Below are 20840 nucleotides of genomic sequence, written 5' to 3'. Positions count from 1 at the left end.
GAGCATTAATGCTCTTGAAACAGAGCATTTTCCGTTTGATTGGAAAACAATCAAACGGTGATTGTTTTCCACAATCACCGTGGAAAACAACAAGCCAAAGTTGGCAGGTATCGTTCTTGCTTTCGTACAGCTTTAATCTTCTCTCTGCTTGCCCGGACATCTGTTTGTTATTCTGCCCTGCAATGCCAAGATGAATAAAAATATTTGCATGAATTTAATTTCAATAAAACGGAATTCTCTCTGCTGCAAATTCCAAGCTATTCGGTAATAAACACACTGATATTTTTCCTGGCCGAGGAACAAATGTGATATTATTCAGCAGCCTAAATGTGTTTTTAGTTGTTGATGTTGTTTTACCAGCAGTGAAGCTCAATTTCCTAATTCCCTTTAAAAAAAAGTGATAAGGGTCTGCTTATAAAAAAAAAAAAAAACCTGAGCGACCAAATGTACTATACCAAACTATAACCAAACATCACTACACAAACAAAGCAGGGAACATTGTCTTGTAGCTTCGGACTCTCGACCACCCTTTCAAAATGCCATTTCCAGCCAAACTAGTTAAAGCTCATCATTGATTCAGAGAGCTTTGGAAACACATTGAAGCTCCAAACATACATCATTCCATGTCTCTAAAACCTGCTGCACTTGTGGTTCTGCTCTGTTCTGACGCTTAACCTCAGGTATCAACTCACTACATTTAGGTATTTAGTCTAGGTGAAGGAGTGTCGGTTCACACTGAGCATCAGAATGGGAAGGACAGAGCATTTAAGTGAAGTTTACAAAAACTGCTAATCTGCTGGCAGTTTCAAGGAGAACCATCTCCTTGGTTTACAGTGAATGTTCAGAGAAAGAGAAAATATGCAGTGAACAAGATTTGTTGCTTCCTTGATGTCAGAGTTCATGGAAGATTAGTTTGAGATGACAGATGGAGGTAGCTTCCTCTTTACAACCAGAATACCGTTTCTAAAGACACAGCATGTTCATCCCTAAAGCAAATGGCTTTCAGCAGCAGAAGACCACAGAACTACTGTCCACTAAGGAGGAAGTCACAGCCTCCCTAAAGTTGGAGTTTTCACATTGGTTAAAAGTTTCTTGGTCTAACAATTCTTGATTTCAGATGCAACATTTGTGAGGTAGGGTCAGAATTTTTGCAGAAAGATAAAAGAGTCTGGAGCCATCCTGTTGGTCAGGCGAAATAAAACTCCCACTTCTCTTACTTCCTACAACCAAACTTGTACATAAGCATAAATAATGATGGCCTCATCTATTCAAGCTCTATTGTTTGCATTAATCTCTGCATTCATTTGATGATTTGTTGGTTTGTATGTGAAATTACTGTTGGGCAACATTTGACACCAGTATTAACTTTCCATTATGCAGCCCACTGTTATTTTAAAAGTATTTAGTTAATTGGGGTGGGGTATTATTCCCAGATCTGAGCTCTGACTTCAGATCTAATTAAAACAAAACGCTTATATGGAAAACAGTAACCTAGTATATTGCATTGGTTAATGATTTTACCACTGAACAGTGAAGCTGTGACAGAGTAAGTGACAATCTAGAGATTAAATCAAATGGCTTCTCAGCGGTTGTCTAATCTTGATTTGCATTCAGAGTCACGCCAAATAAAAACTGCATCAATGCTTGATATGTTCATGTGAGGCCAAAGAACTTTTTTTTTTTTTTTTTTTTATGAAACAGAGTGCATTAAATGCACCATCAACAGATTAATTAAAAATATATTATGATGGTTATGAAACATCAGCATTACATTGGTAATGCTTTTTAATTCAGCGGGAGCGGTTACCCCGCATAATTAATCTGGCTACGGAGCCAAATTGTTTAATTAATAGCCAAGGGTTCAGCCATCTAACCTAATACTTCTAGTTCTACACACATCTACATACTGGTAATTACATTACACCAATGTAATTATCAAATTAACAAAGAGCATTTAATCTACATTTTGCATGCAAAGACAGTCTTCCCAGAACTACCAAGAATAGTCGTGATTTGTCACCAAACTAAGTAAAATATTATTCAATCTCAGTTGGCACAATCTACAGATGCAGATATATATTTTTAAAAAGCATTTGCTAAAAGTATTTGTTTCTTGTTATTACTTAATACCGCAATGGAGAAGTATGTTAAGTTCCTACGTACCGTTGCTGGATGGTCTAAAAACCTATGCAGCACAAAGTTTATATTGAACTGATAGACGTAATGCATTTTAAGAATGCATTACATCAAACAGATATTGTATGTTATCTGTTTTGACAGATAACATACAATACTTAAAATCTTATCTATTTTGAGGTTCTTCTGCTTTCTCATTGATTCTTACCTTGCCATGTTAGCTGGCATATTTAAAGACATATTTTATGTGTCTAAACTTAAAGAAATGAAACATCAAGGCCTGTAGCGTCTTAGCTGTTCAAATGTCATTTATGACACATTTCTGTTTTTAGATAGTACATTTCCATTCAAATGAAAGGAGTCAAATTAAATGTTCCAGAATTGTTTATGTCAGGATGTCACATTATGACTTTTTTTTTTCTTTTCAGTTCTTTTTGATCCACTGATGATCTTGGGCTGAAAATATAATTCTTTATATAGAGTTCATGCATGTATTAAAGTAATTATGAGCTAAATTAATCAGAACAGAGAATAAGTCAATCTGCCCTCCTAGATAAACTAAGTGTTTAATATGTTGGTGTGAGCGATTATTCATCAGTGTAGACAGAGTGTATGCATACCGTAGCATAAACATAAATCCTGTTAATTTAGAGTCATTGTTAACCCATTCCTGTACCACTTTGTGCCAGAAGTGCCAGTAAAAGATAGTGTTTCTCTAAGGTATGACCCTTCTCTCACTGATTGTTTTTATTGCATTTTAAAAGAGAAATATTTGACAGTTTGCGTTAATGAATATCAAATTATGCACCCAACAGTTTCACATTGTGTTAACAAATCGAGCCATCCTTTTTTTTGTTCCCGTATGTCCTGCTAGCTGAAAAGAAGAGACAGTCGTTGTGTAAGATGGTGCATGCCAGGAAGGGTGAAGACAGAGGAATGGACGACATCGCGCAACGAGGCATCTCAATCCATTACCGGAGTAGTGGAAATGTGAGAGGCACATGAGGTGGAGGCTGGTAACTTTTTATCTTCACACCTCCAGCTCCACACATCCTATCAGCTTTTCTCTCCATCACTCTCTCTGGTGCTTACTCGCTGTTATTAATTTACCATGCTGCATATAATTACAATCACACCTTCCTTTAGAGCTTAGTACAAGCAGCGTGCTGTGTTGTGTAATGTCCTCTTCTTTCATGCTGCTGTTGTTCGGTTGCCAGAAGATTTATTAACAACAGGTTCAATCACTTTAGATTGAATGGTGATTTTAATCCATTAGAGGTGAAATGTTATGGCTAGAACACAACACTGTATTGTGAACTGGTAAAATGCATTAGACATTGTCTGCAGAGACCATGCAGCAACTGAAATGATCAGATTTTTATATATCAAAATGTTCCACACTTACAGCAACAACTATTGATTGTATTTTTTTTGTTTATTAAGAGCACAAATCATTCTTTTTTTTTTATTTAGCAGCACTCTTCCACCAAGCTTTAGAAATGTGTTTTTGCCTCATTTATGTCTGTGATATATCACTAAGTAGCAAGTACGATTGCCTGTGTCTTCGATGCAGTAGATTGCATAATTTGATCTCGAAAATTCTTGGAAAATTCTGTCACACTCTTGCAACTGAGATGGTATATAAGATATAATCGCTGTTTAAGTTATACAAGTGCTATGCAAATGGCTCAAGAATAAGCCACAAACTACATTTCTCTCTCATGCAACCCTATGCAGATGCTACGTCAACACTGATGAAAGTTCAATTACTTCACCTTTCCAAGTGGTTTTAGTGGCTGAGATTAGGTTATGAATTAATTCAACTATCTAACCATGTGGGGGTATTTATAGAATGTGTACATAAACATTGAACATTCATGTATAGTGCTTGCTTAAAGGCTGACAAAATGACACTTTATGAAAACACCTAATGTAAGTTATTAAACATCACTGTGTGTAAACGACTTCCTAGATGTGACAGAACTTGATAAGTCACAAAAACCCTTCATTCTGTCATGAGGTGGTGAGTTTGTAGTGGTGAGAGTGAGCGCTGAGACCCAGTTGATGGTGATGATGATTTAATAAGAGAGCTCAAACACAGTCCAACACAGGCGGCACGGCAGACAGTTAGCGCACAGCTAATTACCGGTAGCAACTGAAAAACTGAGAGCTAAACCAACACAGGACTTTACAGTACGACTGTGATGGCAGGCAGACAAACGACAAATGACATTGGACAAGGATCCGACAAGAGACAAAGACAGCAGGTGGGACTAAATACACAGGGAGGGTAATCAAGGAATGAGACACACCTGGGAAGCAATTAATGGGGAAGACGCAGAAACAGAGACTCAGGACAGAAACACAGATCATGACACATTCATTGTGTCTTGGCGGCACAGAAACAAGACATTTGCAATACAATACACAGTCACTTATTTATGTTTAGATAACATTTCTGCTGTTATTGCACATCTGTTTTTCTGCACAGTTGTACTGAATTGTAAATAGTCCATCTTCTTTAATGTGCAGGCACATACATTTTTGAAAAACGGGCTTTGACTCAGTTGCACATTCTTTGAATTGCAAGACGGATATTTTTATTTCTAATAACTGCACACTACTTTCTGTTACAATCTTGCACAGTATGTTGTGGTAATTATTATGATCACTATTATGATTGTTATTTGTAACATTGTTTTTTATATTTTGCTGTTAATACTTAGAACTTTGTGTGTGTGGGGGTGTGTGTGGGTGTGTGTGTGTGTGTGAACCTTTACACAATACTGCTTTTACACCTGAATTTCCTCTTTGATTCTATTTTTACACGAGTGGCAGAATGAAAAAAACTGAGAAAGCAGCTTTACAATGCACCCCTCTGTGTGTGGTATCATAAGAAAGTCTGGTCTTCATTCAGCCTTTTGTGTCACAGCTCAAGTAGTTTTAAACTTGTTAATGATCGCTTTGACTGTAGTTTGCTCAGAGTTTTTGGGAAAACAGAAAATAGTTATTTTATCTTCACAGACAAAGATAAAATAAACCATTTTAAATTTTTTTCGGGGGGAGGGGAAAGCGAGAATTAGTCAATTGTAACAGAGGTGCAGGTGTGTGTGAGTGTGTTTCCCCATTTTAACCAACCAGTTTGCATTTCAGTGCGATTCAGATGAGGAGCAGAAGGAAGAATAATGGGCTCTGCTGCCTGTCAACAACAACTGCTGTCTCATGTGATTGACCAGAATGTAATCACATCTCCCACTTATGAAACACTTAACCAGTATCCATTTACACTGATCGACCATAGCTCTATGACAGGAAAAGTGACTAATACTTTCCTTGTTGTTTTTCTGCCGGAGGAACTTTCTGGCAGCTCCCAGCTGTCCAAAGATTTTCCAACCAACCTCACACCCTGCATGACAATATCACTGAATGGTCATTATTTTATGTCTGATGTTCTCTATATCGCAAAAACCGAAGGGGGGGGGGAGAAGCCTGTTCATTGCAGATAAGCAGACAGGATGTTAGAGGAAGCAGCAAGGAGTCTGGCACCTGTGTGGGGGGAAAAAGGACCACCATCATGTTCACTGTTCACATAAAAATTACACTCAAAGGCACGTGTGCGGCCATTTTAATCTCTTCAGAACAGCTTGGTGATGAGGAAATGCGAGTCTTTGATAAAAGCAGAGAAGTGAGCCCCTAAGGGTTTCAGCCAGTTTGTCACCATCACTTATTGTTCCTGCTTAGTTGGCCTTGGAGAGTGTCAAAAACATAATAAATGATGGGAGAGACTATTTCAGGTCTGTCGTATTGATAGATTTTGCCATTATTTAAAGACGCATTCAAGCATGTCGAGTCCCTCTAGCAAATTAGGTATACAATATCCGCATACACAAGAAAAAGCTGACCTGCCTTATGATCAACAAAACAACTAAAAGCAGGATCCTGAAACACTTCATCTTCCCTGGCACAACGGTATCAGAAACCCCAGGAGTGAAACGGTAGCTAATCACCAGATCTGCTGTTTGTGATAAGAGGAAACTGTGATAGAGTGAAACTGTAATCGAGCTTTTTGCCAGTATCATATTTTATATTTCTGGTTGTCATTTATAGTGTTGCATAAATAAATCTCAAAGTGTTTGGAAATCAGCAATCAAGAGAAGAAGACAGGGTTGTGAAACTCCAGAGACAGAAATTTACCCTGGAAGAGAGTAGAGAAGACCTCCAAGTGAGACAAGAAGCTTTGCTACAGCAAAGTTGTTAATTTATATGCTGTCAGTAAATAAGCAATGTATTAGTAAAAAAAAAAAAAAAAAAAAAAAGAGAAAAACTCCTTGGAGATCAATACAGATACAATCCCAAGCTGAAATCTCCTTGGTCACAGAACTGCCTCAATGTTGATCAATGCCCAGTTTTACTTGATCAACAGGGTAAGGCTCTTTTTTCTTAGACATATAAGATTTAATGGTTGTTATGGAGACGTAATGACTCCAAGACGCCACTCTTTCCATGTTTAAAAATTAAACTTAAAAGCAATAAATATTGCTCTGACTGTAGCTGCATTGGGTAAGTTTCTGTTTTTGTGTCAAAATTTACTGATTTTTTAAGATCTATAGAATGTTTTCATGCAACTTTTATTTTGAAGAGTGGCTAAAAGAAATGAGCCTCCATGTAATGGTGATACCTCAAGAAAAAGAAAATCATGGGATACAAAACAAAAATTTGGGATATGAAAATAACATATCAATACGATATTTTCAAGCTGATATGGCAACATCAGTTTGCCAAGCTAAAATTGGCAAACTCTTCAGTATCAGTTTCCCATTGTAAACGTATACAAACAACTAAGTATATATTCAAAAATGCTTCATTTGCATTCTAATTGTCTATGGTAATTTATAGTTTATATAAATTACCATAGACCAACAACTGTGACCCTGATGACCTTGGGTAAGACAAGTTTTTATGTAAATTTATGGTGTAATTTTGAGTGTCGCTGCATTTAGAAGTCATGGTGTTTAATTATCACCAGAGAGGTGTGAACACAGAAATCTTTTCACCAGGTTATGTATGAATATGCACTCATAAAAGTTACTGTTCCAGAGCACTAACTTTTAAGAGTTTCAAAAACAATCCTTAAAAAATGTTCACTGCTCAACTCACTGCCAGATTTACCAGTTTTTCTTATATAATAATTGTATTGGTGGTGAGAATTACTGTAAATTACTTATGTCAGATGAAAATAAAATAATTTTAGTGAACACATTTTCTAACTGTTTAAATGTATTTTAAATACCTACATTTTTCTCATCTTGCATGTTTTTGTTATAAAGGACATGCTTACATTTACTGCTGAAATAATTATAATTTTCATCTAAACCACGTCCAAATAACCATAAATTGTGGAATCACTGAAACTGACCTTATGAAATAAATAATCTTTCTTTCAGGCAAAACCAGGAAAGAATTTATTTGACGTGACTCAGGCAGTTATATAAACCTTAACTTTACTTTTTTTTTGTTTGTTATTCAATCAGTTTGTTTGCTGGCATTCATTCCAGCTGCATTCCACTAATGTCTAGAGCCCAAGAGCAATGCTGAGGGGAATTTTTAGATCCATTTTCTACCAGAGAGAGTAGTGGAGATGCAACCAGTTTTGTGTTTTTAAGACCGTCTGTTAAGATGGAAATTCTTAGCAAACAAAATCTTGATGTGTCACACACCTTTTGCAGGCTTAAACCAGAGTATTTGCACCAAGCCTTATAATCTGTTTCATCAAGCTTACTCTTCAATATCAGTTTGCCTCGAAAAGTCACAAGCAAACACGGAGAGTCTAGAATTGACAACTGACCCCTTCCTGTGATAAGCAGAGTCATGTGAGTCAGAGTACATGCAAGGCAGAAATGGACAAGATAACACAAATCATGAGCATGGATGGGTTCACTAAGTTTTGCAATGAAAGAGAAGGAAGTTGTAAATTATAAGGTAGGCGGTCAGCAGGGCGTGATACAATTTGTAGACTGGATCTTCTAAAGCTGTGACGCACTGGAATGTGAGACAAAGTGCAGACTGTCAGTTTCATGCTGTGAGTATCAGACCAATAGATCAATCTCACCTCAGCGCCAATTAACAGAGGTCTTACACACAGAGCTGCATCATGTGAAACTGCCTGTAAACTTAAACGGATCACATTGATGCTGAAAAATCCCCCCCAACCAACCCGCTGCTGTTCGTATTTGAGTTCAGCAGAGCAAGCTGTCCAAGCCAGAAGGCCTGAGTCTGAGTGATGAGTCAGAGCTTTGTGTTCTCTCTACTTTACGTCACAATTTTAGGAGATATAGGTCGCAGCAAGAGCGATCTTCGGCTCCATTCAGCAGCTTATATTTTGCATTTGATCCAATGACAGCTGACTCTGGACCTTCTCCATTTGCAGCAAAAATAAGCGTCAAGTCCGGCCAAATAGAGAATCAATCTAGCCACATGATAAAATCAAGATATCGGCCAGCATTATTGCTTGTAAGCTACCAATGGAAATATGTGAGGCGGTTTGATTTTAAAAAATAAGTATTCCAGATAAAATGAGATATTTAACTTTAACTATCCAAACCGCTGCAAGTCTTAAAGATCCACTATGATGGTTTCAGTTAGGGCCTTTTTTTTTTTACCCTGATATTTTAAGGACTGGTCATCCAGCTAGCCAAAACCAGTAGCTAACATGATCAATGAGAAAGTCCCAAGTTATTAAGTTATTTAGTATCAAATAGATAAAGTACACTAAAACAGAGCAACAGGTAAGACACAAACATATTGTAAGCACTGTACAAATACCTCTAGTAGCTAAATGTTAGCCTCCTTTAAAACCTCAAATTGATGATTTTAAAACTCTACGAGATTTAAGAAACTTTTCTCCATTTGACAAACCCAGTTTTTGACATTTCCAATGCAGAAATCTTATCAGAAAGTTTTCATTGTCCTCCCTGTATTTTCACAGCAGGAACCATTTTTCCCCAAATTTGAAAAATGTGAGCAAAAAACAACAAAATGGCCCCAGAAGGAAGGGAGATCTTATTGGATAAACCCTGAACTCAATGTAGACCTGTCTAGAGGGAAAATGTAAAAAAAAAGGTTTTACTATGTTATTATTGGAAGCACTTTAATTCAATCATTTTTCAGTTTGTACTCATATAAACTGTGAGATGACTCATAATTTCTGTTAACTCTACGTCAAGAGAGACAACAGTTCTGCATTTATGTTTGCAAACACAACATTTAAACTCAGCCACCCATGGCGATTATCACAGTTTTATTTTATTATCACATTGATTAAATCTGCCAACCTTAGTGGCAATTTTTAAGCAAAGAAAATGTAGAAGTCCTTCCAGGGCCTCCATGGAGAAGAAGGGAGGCAGTAACAGTCTCATCAGTACCTTTTTAAGAAATTTTAATAGGTAGAGTTGAAATACTTTACAGTATTTTTGCTCTGAGACACATTTTATTGGACACAATGCTGATCATTCACCGATTTTGGGCTTGAATGGTACAAATATGCTGAAGTATGGTCACTGATCCTACAAGACATCACTTGCATGTTTTATTTTAAAAAGGTCTGCAATTTATTACAAACTTCTTCTGACTTAAAACTGGTCTTGAGTCAGTTTCAGAGCTTAACCAGGATAAAACTGTCATAAATTATGTCCTTAGATATCCAATTATAATCTCCAGTAGAACTCTTCTTTCCTTTCTGTCAGAGTAGAGGGTCAGGATTGGTTGATGTAGCTGGTTTATTGCTTTTGCTGTTGATCTGTGTTCCCAAATTGCAGCAACACTCCTTCAGAAGGAGAAGCTAAACAGAGACAGTGGATATAAATTCACTGTTTCATTATTTGCCGTTTGTGCATGAAACCTGCAGTCCAGGCCTATTAGAATATGAACACACATTTAAGAACAAATACTCAGCAACTGCAACAGGTTGTTGGAAATATTGCACAGTTAAGAGTGTTGCACATTTCCTGAAAGGTGTATCCAGAAAAAAAGTGGTACAGGTAGGTAAAGCAACACTGAGAACTTAATTTCTGATATTCAAGAGCCCATAGTTGAAACACATTAGACGAGCATAAAATCTGTCACTTTTAATTTTGTAATTTTGTTGATCGTGTCCGTCCCTTTACAGCCACAGTCTCCCCATCTTCTAATGGCCGCTTTCAGCACAATAATGCACCGTCTCACAAAGGTCAAGTCCTTTCAAATCCGTTTCTTGTACTCCAGGAGTTGCCAGTCCAATAGAGAAAATAGGGATGTGATGGAACAGATTATGGATATGAGATCGGAGCTCCAATCAATTTATTTATCCCAACAATATTGCTAAAATGTTCTACCATCCCGTTCTTCTTGACCCAATATTATGCGCTGCTCACATTGTTGGATAGATAGTTTATTGAATATTTTCTGAGTGATTTTCTTACATGGTGCCCTGTGTGGGGCCTTTAGAGCAAGATTGCCATATTACTGTACACATGCAAGGACACCAACTCGTTCCCTATGCCAAACAATGACAGGCTGTGTTTTATTCCCTCTACTCCCCCCTAAAAACAGTGAGCTGTTTACAGGGTGGGGACTGGTTGGGGGGCGGAGGGGTTCTCTGTATGCTAGATGCTTTTCATGATAATGCTCCGTTTAACGCTCCTGATCTCAGTGGCTGTGTACCCTTTTCTACAATCCAGTGGGTCACACTGAGTCACAAGGCCGACCAGTGATGACAATGGCATGCTTGTGTGCAGACTGAGCTATGGGCAGCCCGTCTGATGTGAAGACATGAGATTGTTCATGGTAGACAAGTGAATACACGTATCTGTCTTCCCACTGCAAGCTGCATCATGTAGAACAGAGCAGCTCACGTTACTTGTACCTAATCTTTAGTCAAACTCTCTTCAGTGAGTTATTAATTTGTGTCTTGACAGATAAGACAAATGCTTTCTGCAGCAGAAAGACATTGTGGTTTCCAGACACTTGCTGATTTCTCCGAACTACAAACTTATCTGTTTTCATGATTTAATAAACGGAATAGAGGAAAAGAGAAACTTCGAACGCCGAGGCAGATCCAGTAATACTACTGTCATTAACCCATTCAGTGAGCTCCATTAGATTAGGGCTGTGACGACAAAATGAGAAAACCAGGTGCTTCTGTAAAAAGCCTTATGGAATAATGGTGTGAAAAAGCATTGCCCAAATCAGCTTTCAATCTACTCCAGAAAGCTGATAGGAATCTTGAACACTAACTAAAGTGCCGCAGTCTTGTCCCAATTAAGCAATGTTTTTTAACATTTAACAAATAAATTGAGACTTGCTACAAATGACATCAATTAAATAACGTCAAGACCAAAATCACTGTTGAAAAAACCCCCACTAAGACCCATCTTATCGACACATATTTATAAAACAGACAGGATTTGTCATAGTCCGATATGTTGAAGCTAAATGAGAATATTTGCCTATCAGTTAATGGCCTTACGCTCAAGCATACTTGGATAAAGCAACAATGCAATGATCCGAAGCACAGTTTGAGGAAGTCAAACTGAAATAGCTAGAAAAAAAATGACTGTAGAGTGGCCTACTTAAAGTCTAGGTTTTAATCTGATAAGATGTTGCAGCATGATCTTTAAAGAGGTCATTCACACTCAAAATATCTCCTTCTAGACCAAAGACCAACTTCCATCAAGAGCTTGTTTAGAGTCAAGTTGTTATTTTTTTCACAAATTAAATCTTTTGCAAATATTTTTTTACTTAGTCTAATTATCCTGATATTAAAATTAGTTTGAGGATTTGAAACATGTGATTGTGGAGAAAAGTAAAAATTCTGGAATCTAGATTTCTACAACACTGAACACATATATCTCTGTGTTTGTGCAAAGGCAGTTTGAGTTGTTAAACATCAAGCTTTTCATGATTATTAATATGATAATGAAGAGAAATAAGAAAATGTTAAAGGGCAGTACTGAAAATTACTTTGCATTTGGTTTCATGTATATATAACATTACTAAAATGTACATGGTGCAAGTTAATAACACAATATGTACATAGGGGAAACCGCAGCATAACTGAGAGTGCATCTCTAAACACCTGATCCTAAACATTTTTGGATGTTGGTTGTGAGCGTGTTTGTCTATATGTGGTTTCTCCATAACAATGTTCAGTACCGGGTGTGGGGAACCACAGACCTGCCCTCCAGGACCTGAAGCAGACATGAGAGAGACCAAAGCCACAGACATCCAGAGGGCCCCTGAGCACGGAGCCCCGGGAGCATCATCACAGGGATAACCGCATCCCCCATTCCAGAGCGGAGCAGAGGAGAGCCCTGGAGGAACCCCCCAGCAGCCACAATGCAGAAGCCCCAGGGGCCACAGTGACAAGCCCCCAGGCTCCACTGGCAACCAGCTATGCTGGAGTAGATCCATCCATGGACACAGAGACCCACCACACCCCAGCAGACAGAGAAGTGACATACCAAAGCAAGAGACTCATGAACGCAAGAGAGGCAACAGCCCCTGCATGGGGGGCGGTGGACCCCGCATTTTATGGGGTCTTTAATATTTAAAGACCCAAGATGATCCAGGAAAGGGGGCAGTGTAAGACCCAAACTAATAGATAAACAACCACACCCAAATACAACAACACATTTCCACCCTCCTGTGTCCACAAAGACTTTTACGTCCACTCACCCAACGTAAGCGCACACAAAATATGGAGCACTTTGATTTTTCTTTAACACCAACCCTTGCCAGTGGAAGGCCACAGCTCGCCCTCATCTTCCCCCTCCCTCTCTCCTCCACCTCCTTGTTGTCATATGACTGCTGTTATGTGTGTGCAGTGGAACACAAAGTTTCTCTGTTAGTCCCCTCTGCTCTGCCCTCTCATCACTCAGATTTGAGAGCTGGAAGTAAGGCCGTCTTGCTCAGCAGCAGCGGGAAAACAGACAGGCCCCTGTGTGCAAGTACCAGCAACGATTAGAAAGGAGGGCAAAGAGACAGGGAGGGATGAATTGAGCCCGTGTTGTTTTTATGTAACACCAAAAGATAACCTAATCCTCGCTTGTTCACACAGATCCCACCCACTGCCAGTCCTAAGATTTAGTTCAATTCAATAGGCGGCCATCCTCGTGGATGTTTAGCTGTTGTACTGCCTTGTAAAAGTGTTTATGACTCTTGAACGTTTTGGAGTTTGTCCAGCATGGGTTTCTAAATTTTTGAAAAATAAAAGTCAAAATTTTCCCTCCATTTGTATTCCATGTAGAACCTTCTTTCAATGTAATTGCAGTCTTTTGGGGGATGTCCACTAACCTTCAACCTAGGAATATAAATGAAATGATCATACTTCAGCCCAAATAAGTCAGTTCAAAATCTCAGTGCATAGAGCAGAGTTCTTCGAATCCAGTCCTCAAGGGCCGGTCCTGCAGGTTTTGTCCCTTCTTCAACACACCTGAGTTAAATAATTGGGTCATTAACACGACTTTGGAGAACTTGACTGCTTGCTAAGGAGGTAGTTTAACAGTGTTTCCCAACCGTGGTCTTCAAGGCACACTAACCTGCATGTTTTAGATGTTCCCCTGCTTCAGCACACGTGATTGCAATTGGTGACTGATTAACAGGGTTTTGCTGAATTGCAATCATCTGAATGGGGTGTGTTGAAGCAGGGGAACATCTAAAACATGCAGGTTAGGGTGCCTTGAGGACCACGGTTGGGAAACACTGGTTTAGGAATTTAATTCAGGAATGTTGGACTAGGGACACATCTAAAAGTTGAAGGCCTGGCTTTGAGGACCACTGCATTTGATGCTTACATGACCTCTGAAGCTAAATGCTTTCATGCACCGAATCTCATTTAAGGTTGTCAGAGTTTTGTGCTGTTTTTTTTTTTGCTGGTCTATCACACAAAACAACAGCAGAGCACATAAGAGTTTGTAACTTGATTTAATGTTGTTGTAACTTGATAAGACGTGTGATACTGCAAGGGCATGAATACCTTTGAAAGATAAATAAGGTTCAGTTAATTAATTTAAAGCCCTATCTCTGTGCTGATGTCCATCTAAGAGAAAAGGCTGCCAAACCACGTCTTCATGGCGATGACACTTTGTCCCAGTAACTGACTGGGATTGAAGACCCAAAACAAACAGAGGTGCTGTGCCAGCTAAATCAGAGCAAGGGGCTGTCATTCCACTTTGAATAATAACACGTTTCTCTGTGGTTTGACTCATTTTAGACGGTGTTAAAAATAAACTTTAACATAGCTCTATTCCTGCGGAAATGTCAAAGATTTCTTAGATAATTCTTCCGTTCCCTCTTGAGGAAATGAATGACATCTCAGATTAATCATTTTATTAAGTAGGTAGCAGAGGGAACTAAGCCTGGGCCCCTTGGCACTTTACTGTAATAGAGCTAAGTTTAATTGTCCGAGCTGCTGGTGTGCTCACCTACGAGGTGAAAAGAAAAAACGGCCTAAAGTGCACTGGTCTGTGACATTAAACTCCTCTGTGCAAGAATTGCTTCCTCAACAAGCCACTGCCTCTTTAAAAACCCAAGTCTGTCTCTTGTGATTATGTCACACAGTTTAATGGAGGTTGCAAGCAACAAAAGAGGTGAGAGGAGGTCAAGTCAGCATATGGTTTGCCACACCAGAAACTCCTTAAACTGCAGCACGCTATCCAGCACCAGTTCAGCAAAAAGAACAATAATTTGACTGATTTAGTTGGAGGAATGGTTCGTTTGTGTGCAGTGCAGTGTTTTCTTTTCTTGGTGGTTTGGGCGGTTGAATCTATGTCAGAGTACTTCTGCTCGCAAAAGCTTTAGATAGAACCTACCAGGGTGTGGTGACGGGTTTCATGACCCTTGAGAAGCGCAGACATATCACATGTTGTTGAATGTTGTGATCACTCTAAACCCAGTGTCACTCAGGACTTCTGTTTTATGCTTATTATAGTAAATAAGGACATTCTTGTTTGATTTTTTTTTAATCATTCCTTTGTTGCAACAATTCTTCTTCTTAATAAATCATTTACTGCTATGGAGTCTGTTGATTTAGCTTTGAATGGTGCCATATTTTTAACAAAAATGCAATCTAGGATGAGGACTGCACTTGTGAAAAGCTTGCCAAACCCTCTATGTCAACGCCTTATTCCTCTTGAAAGGTGTTTTTCTTTCTTTCTTTTTTTTTTAGATAGATTATTCAAATTTGAAAAAACAAGACAGCCTGACAATTTAACCATTTATTCCATTTACAAGCACAAGCCTGAGAAGCACTTGGAAGAACCACATGAGAGCCAGACAGCTCCTCATCATGCTGGTCACCAGCCAGGTCAAACACTGCTGAAGGGTGGCCTCCCATTTTTCAGCTAGCATTTGTCACAAATCAGTCAAACCTGGTTGTGCTGGACTTTTTAAAAGCTGAAATGTTGCATCTTTTCACATGAGGCTCCTTGAAGTTGGTGTTGTTTATCATTCACTGACCCGCAGTAGAAGGATGTGATATGACTGAGTCTGTGGAGGAGTCAAAGGCTGAAGATCTTTTACAAAAGATAATTGTCATGTTTGTTGCTGGTGGGGATTGTTTTGTCCATCAATGTGCACACAATTGTGCTGCATTAGACTCGTGACAGCATCATGTGCCTGAATTGACAAATACTTATGAGGACTGTAAATGCACAAGAACGTGTCATATTTGATGCTGTTACACAAGAATCACTATAACATAATTCAGAAGGTTACTTCAGTCTTAATTAAGGAGTCATGGTTAGGTGGGGTAGAGTTGGAAATGCCTTAAACTCAAGTGTGATGCAATTTCCAAATCTGACCTCAAACTTCTGTGACAAAAATAAACTCACCATTAAAACAGACTGACAATTAGTGCTGGTCTGTAGTAACACATATTTTGTTCTATAAGAAAATAGCACAAAGTTGAAGGAATATGCTAACAGTGGACGGCTAACAACTGTGAGTTTGTAGTTATTTTTTGACTACAAACTCACATAAATATGAAATCTTTCTACGGGTAAGGAAACTGTCACTGATAATAAATTAACAGAGATTCACTTCATATTATCTAAACTATCACTTGAAGATGTGTTCTTTGTTCTTCCATTGGATGCTTACCAACCCATCTCTAAAACGGCATTTCAACTACATGGAAGATGAAATAGAAAGCAAGATCTTCACCAGACAAAAACACCACAAACACAAACGGTTGTTTGCATGTTAAACAGCTAACATTGTGCTACCACTTTATCTGCCAGCTGCTGTGTTGCAGCCCACAGATTTTGTGTTTATTCCAGTAACTGATGTGGCCACAACATATTTACATGATGGCGCCACGAAGGATCTGCAAAATTAATTGCACAAGTACTTCCAAGAAAGCGCTAACATTATTGCACTTCATCTCAGTTGTGTATTTTGGAAAAAAAAAATCCATCCATCCATTTTCTGTACACCTTTGTCCCTTAGTGGGGTCAGGAGGTGCCTATCTCTAGCTAACTTTCCGGGCGAGAGGCGAGGTCACCCTGGAAAGGTCGCCAGTCTGTCGCAGGGCAACACAGAGAAAGACAACCATGCACACACACACTCACATCTAAGGAGAATTGAGAGAAACCAATTAACCTGACAGTCATGTTTTTGGACTGTGGGAGGAAGCCGGAGTACCCGGAGAGAACCCACGCTTGCACAGGGAGAACATGCAAACTCCATGCAAAAAGATCCCAGGCTGGGAATCAAACCCAGAACCTTCTTGCTGCAAGGCAACAGCTCTACCAACTGCGCCACTGTGCAGCCCAGAAACAAAATCCATTTATATAACTGTATTCAATATTATATAGTTAAGGCAAAAGTTTGTATTACCTCCTTGCAGCTTAAGCAAACAGAATTGGGTCTTCTCAGATTACATTTCCTCTACAAAGAGGTAAGAGTAAACAGTTTCTAACAGTCACTAGCTGGTATAACATTCTCATGGTATAATAACTTTGAGTAAAAGCACCATAGGTATCAATAATACCACAAAGGTTTCAGGCAAAAATGCATACCTTGATCTCATTGCGAGCTCCACAGTAGTTCAGTTGTTTGCACTGTTGACTTGACACTGTCGATGAAGGTCACGGGTTCAAAACCCGGTCAGGTCATTTCTGCATGTTCTGCATGCAAAGGTTCTTTATAGAAGTGTTTCCTAACCCTGGTCCTCCAGGCACACTGCCCTGCATGTTTTAGGTGTTTGTCTGCTTCAGCACACCTTCTTTCAATCTATAGCTGATTAACAGGCTTTGATTGAACTACAATCATATGAAACAGGTGTGCAAAAGCAGGAAAACATCTAAAACTTGCACAGCAGTGTGAATGGAGGATCAGAGCTGGGAAATACTCCTCTATAGGAAACTCAGCTTCCTCCCATACTCCAAAATATGTATGTTCAGTTACATGGTCTTTCTAGATTGCCAATAGGACTGAGTGTGTGTGTGTGTGTGTGTGTGTGTGTGTGTGTGTTTGTGCGTGTGTGCTTGTTTGCCCTACATGTGTCTGTGTTGCCCTCTCATGCACCAACAAACTGTCCAAGCTGTACCTGCATCCTGTCCAATGATTGCTGGAGATCAGTGTCAACCCTTCTACAAATGGCCTGTACTTGCATAGGCCACTGCACTTTACACTACATTCAGTCATTCACCCATTCACATGCTAATAGTGGAAAGGTACTGGATAGTAGCCACAGTTGCCAGGCACCAGCACCACCAGGCTGCCTGAACAGCACCAGCAGACAAGGCGGGTGAAGGACGCAACAACTGAGACACACAGAGCGGGGACTCAAACCGGCAACCTACTGATTATGGATCAAACTCTTACCACCGCTGACAAGGTATAGACACTAAGTAGATAGTCACTCCAAGTGCTTTTATCAAACGCATTTAAACCTGTGGGTTACCAAATGAAGTTTTAAATTGGTGTTACCTTGGTAAGAATGAAAGGCGTGGCTCTTTTAGTGTTCAATTCTTGATTACCTGAGTTTTAGTGGCTCGAAATATTTCAAAAAAGCATTTTTTCTCTGTGAGTAGGTAATACTATAGTAGGGCCATGTGCGATATCAGGAAAACATTTAATGAAAATACTGTTCCTACATATTGTGACAACAACATAGATTATAATTAACCCACTTTTTTTTATATAACTTTACTTCTCTTTTCCTGCATCATAAAGACATTCCTCAAGTGTTGGCATCAAGGGCAGTAAAAGTCCACTCAACAGGCCCGAAATATATTGTCCGACAGCAGCTAAGCGACGGGCAGCAATACCTTCAAAACTCTAGTCTCTTTGCCACTTTCGTTTGCATCTCGTCAATAAAACCGCTGGAACATTGACAGAGAATGTTTGCACTTGTGACACCTTTCGTTTATTGCACCTTGAAATACCTCGGGGTCAGTAACCATCCCAAGCCCAGTTTCTAATTAGAGCTAAATTATAAATTTAGCCTAGAAGATTAATGTTCCTGTCAAGTCCCAATGTTCCCTAATCACCAATATCCCAGAGGCTCGGTAAAGGTGTCCAGTGTGTCAGATTTGATGGACTCGTTGAAGCAGGTTGTGTTTTCCACTGTCTTCGTCTTGATTCAGGGATGTCTCAGCGCCTCGGTTGGACGGATCGCTCGCCAACTCATCTAGCGTTCTGTGTCACATGCTCAGCAACGCGCTGCCTTTCCACCACCGTGAAATTATCACCACCACCCCCACCCCCTCCACCTTTATCCCCCTCTCCACACCCGCCGACCCTGCCTGCTCATCCATCCAATCTGTACCAAATCTTCCATTCCTTCTTTTCTCCCTCTTGCTCTCTGCTGCACCAACCTCCGCCCCTCTGCCCCATCTGCCTCCCTACTGTTAACCCCCCTCCCTCCAGCCCCTCAACCGCTCCCTTGCACAAGCTCTCTCTTTTTTTCCCCTCTCTCTCTCTCTCTTTCTCTTGAGTGTGTCAGGCAAACACACACACACAGAGTGTACACAAACACACATGTTCTTCTGGTGCCACACAATAAATCCCAACCCCCACTGAAAATAAAATACAGTAAAGCTCTTGTAAATAGGAACGACTGTGGAGATACAAAATGTCACAACCGTCCTGCTTTTTTCTCTCCCACTGGGGTAACGAACATGCGCCGCTTTTCCCTTCTGCCCCCTCCCGTCCTCTTCCCCACATCAAGATTTACAGTAGATCCATGAACAGCTGGACACAAGTAAACCAAATGGATTATGGTTCTGGAAGGAGATTGTTTTTAATCGATGTAAATGGGCTCCCTGCAAAAAGGAAAACGGGAAGCTTCACTCGCAAAATCTCACGGCGATTCCAGGGCCTCGATTTTGCCTTCTCATCCCAAACTCCTAGGGATCTGTGCACGTTGGCTGTCTGGTGAAGCCCAGCTGTGCTCAGCACTTGATTGTGTGATGGCGGGTTTTATGCTCCTGTTTCCCTCCCTGTTTGTACAGCTTATGGCCTGGACTGATCACATCCACACACGCACACACATGCACACATCTTTGCTGCATCCTCCACTTGTCCTACATACAATATTACGTAAACTAAGCACTGTATTCACATAAAGGCATTCTATAAGAATCAAAGATGCTCTAGGGAGATGATGAGTCAAATTGCAAATGCAAGATAGCAGCGTCCATTGGCACTGAGCTAAGAGGGTGGAGGAGGGGATTGGACAGCCTGCCTGGCTGCCTTAGTGCCATCTCTGAACATCTCTCTCCCCATTTTATCATTCTGCTTCAGCAGAACAACCACAGTGAGATCCCATCGTGCAGATAAGAGAAAAAAGGCACAGTGAGAGCAGCTTACCGTGATCTCAAGCCAGCATCCGTTTACAAAAGGATACTGCAGACAAGCCTTTGCAGGGAAAGGAGAAGGCTCAGTGCAATCCACCTTCAGTGCCTCTGCTTCATCTTCATGCCGTCCTCATTTTCACTGCACACACAAAGTACGCCTCTCACACTTTCTCTCTCTCTCTCTCTCTCTGTCTGTGTGCGTCTCTTTCGGCGGCCCTCTTCCTCTGTCTTCTAACCGTCTGTGTTCTGTATCCTCTCTTGCTTGCTCCAAAGCAGTTGAGACACTGCAGCGATGGGGGTGGAGGGTGTGTGTTTGAGTGTGTCGGAGAAGGAGAGGCAGAGAGAGGGAGTGCAGGGCAGAAACAGAGGGAGGAGTCAGTGGAGATAGAGAAAAAGAGAGAGAGAGAGAGAAAGGGAGAGAGGAGGTCAGGATTAAATCATGAGAGTGACAGAGAAAAGGGGGAAAACACACGTTGATGGTTTCAGCATCTTTGTTTCGATTCTTGTTCTGGCTGCCGGGGGGGAGGCTGCGCACCCTGACGGCTCGGTTGAAAACAAACCATCATCTGTTCTTTGAGGGTGTAATATTCTTCATGAGAGGGCCAGCAGTAGGGTTGGTTGTGATTTCATTGATGAGTGAGTGAAAAAACATGCAGGACAGGGAGAGGAGGGAGGAGGAGGGCACAGGGAGGGAGGACAAACATGACGACAAAGGAATGGGAGGGGGATTGGATGATGGTGTAATGTGCTGTTTCCGTGCCAACTGTTTCTGTGACAGTGAGACCACTTCCTTTATTGCTATTGGCTATACCCAGGAAATGATAGAGGCTCGGGCAAATAGGGCAGCATGCCACAGGGTGGTTCCCT

At 40.2% G+C, this 20840-nt stretch overlaps 1 protein-coding gene across 1 annotated transcript in view; it reads right to left on the bottom strand.

The window, feature by feature from the left end:
- The window catches only part of gnaz (guanine nucleotide binding protein (G protein), alpha z polypeptide), a 41126-nt gene extending 20628 nt beyond the window's left edge, over window positions 1-20498 (bottom strand). The window contains exon 1 of the mRNA XM_015010824.2: window positions 19987-20498. The gene's annotated coding sequence lies outside the window, so the exon portion shown is untranslated. The remainder of the gene's footprint in view (window positions 1-19986) is intronic.
- Window positions 20499-20840: the final 342 nt, after the last annotated feature.

Source organism: Poecilia mexicana, unplaced genomic scaffold (assembly GCF_051168715.1).
Source record: "Poecilia mexicana isolate PSO_F unplaced genomic scaffold, ASM5116871v1 scaffold_12, whole genome shotgun sequence".
Classification (NCBI taxonomy): Eukaryota; Metazoa; Chordata; class Actinopteri; order Cyprinodontiformes; family Poeciliidae; genus Poecilia; species Poecilia mexicana.
The sequence above is the reverse complement of the archived record's forward strand: the minus strand, read 5'-3'. Positions and strand labels throughout refer to the sequence as shown.